This window comes from Gossypium hirsutum, chromosome A04 (genome assembly GCF_007990345.1).
Source record: "Gossypium hirsutum isolate 1008001.06 chromosome A04, Gossypium_hirsutum_v2.1, whole genome shotgun sequence".
NCBI lineage: Eukaryota > Viridiplantae > Streptophyta > Magnoliopsida > Malvales > Malvaceae > Gossypium > Gossypium hirsutum.
Window position 1 is genome coordinate 47,708,299 of NC_053427.1, and position 1,386 is coordinate 47,709,684.

The 1,386-nt window shown below is 39.2% G+C and overlaps 1 non-coding gene across 1 annotated transcript; it reads left to right on the top strand.

Annotated features, from left to right (window-relative positions):
* Window positions 1-1,279: 1,279 nt before the first annotated feature.
* On the top strand, window positions 1,280-1,386 carry LOC121228424 (small nucleolar RNA R71). The gene has a single exon (XR_005926000.1). It is a non-coding gene; the product is annotated as a small nucleolar RNA R71 (small nucleolar RNA).

A 1,386-nucleotide genomic window follows, 5' to 3' on the forward strand; every position in this document is an offset into this window, starting at 1 on the left:
ATTTTATCAGCTAATTGAATACTCATCCTAGATTGTTTGGATTTCGTAAGACCTAGTTGCTCAAACATTTTGTAAGGCATGACATTGATGCTAGCCCCTAAATCAGCCAAAGCATTATTAACATCTAAGCTAGCAATTAAATAAGGAATTGTAAAACTCCTTGGATCTTTTAATTTGTTGGGCGGCTTATTCTATAGAATAGCTAAGTAAACTGCGTTCAGCTCCACATGCGACGCTTCATCCAACTTCCATTTATTTGCTAAAAGCTCCTTTAAAAATTTGACTGCGTTTGGCATCTGCAAAAGGGCTTCAATAAATGGTAAGTTAATGTGTAATTTCTTTAATAGTTTAAGGAATTTACTAAATTATTCATGTGTGTGGTCTTTCCTTGTCGCATTTTGGTATGGCACTCATGGTTTGTACTCTTTACTTATCGGTTTCTGCTCGCTATGGTCTGCCCCCACATTTACCTTTGCTTACCACAGTTTCTTGCCTGGGTTTTGGTTCAGATGTAACTAACCCTTCCTCATTTTGAATGGCAATCGCATTGAGTTGCTCCCTTGGGTTAGATTCAGCGTTACTCGGCAGGCTACCTTGTGGTCGTTCAGATATCAATTTAGCTAGTTGGCCTATCTGAGTTTCGAGCCTTTGGATCGATGCTTGTTGATTTTTAAGTGCTGTCTCAGTATTTTGGAAACGAGTTTCTGACACCAAGATGAATTTTGTTAGCATCTTCTCAAGGTTCGGCTTTTTCTCTTGCTTGTAAGGTTGTTGTTGGAAGCCTGGAGATGGTGGGGGTTTCTGATTCCCTTGGCCTCCCAATGAGAAATTTGGGTGGTTCCTCCATCCTGCATTGTAAGTGTTACTATAAGGATTATTTTGAGGTTAAGGATTATTACCCATATAATTTAATTGCTCGTTTTCCATGTTGTGGCCATAGGGTGGGTATTCTGAATTGCTCAATCCTCCTCCACTTGCATTACATTGTATTGCTGGGTGAACCTGTGAAGAACCAAGAAAACCATCAATTTTTCTATTCAAAATCTCTACCTGGTTAGAGAGCATGGTGAGCAAATCGACGTTAAAAATGCCGGCTGTTTTCGTTGGCTTTTTCCTCATGACTTGCCACTGATAATTATTCAGTAACATCTCTTCTATAAATTTGTAAGCATCCTCAGGTGTCTTATTATTGATAGTTCCACCAGCAGCTGCGTCAATCATTTGTCTAGTCGAAGGATTCAGGCCATTATGAATCGTTTGAACCTGTAGCCAGAGTGGTAACTCATGGTGAGGGCACCTTCTCAAAAGGTCTTTGTATCTCTTCCATGCATCATAGAGTGTTTCTAAATCCATCTATATAAAAGAAGAGATATCATTACGTAATTT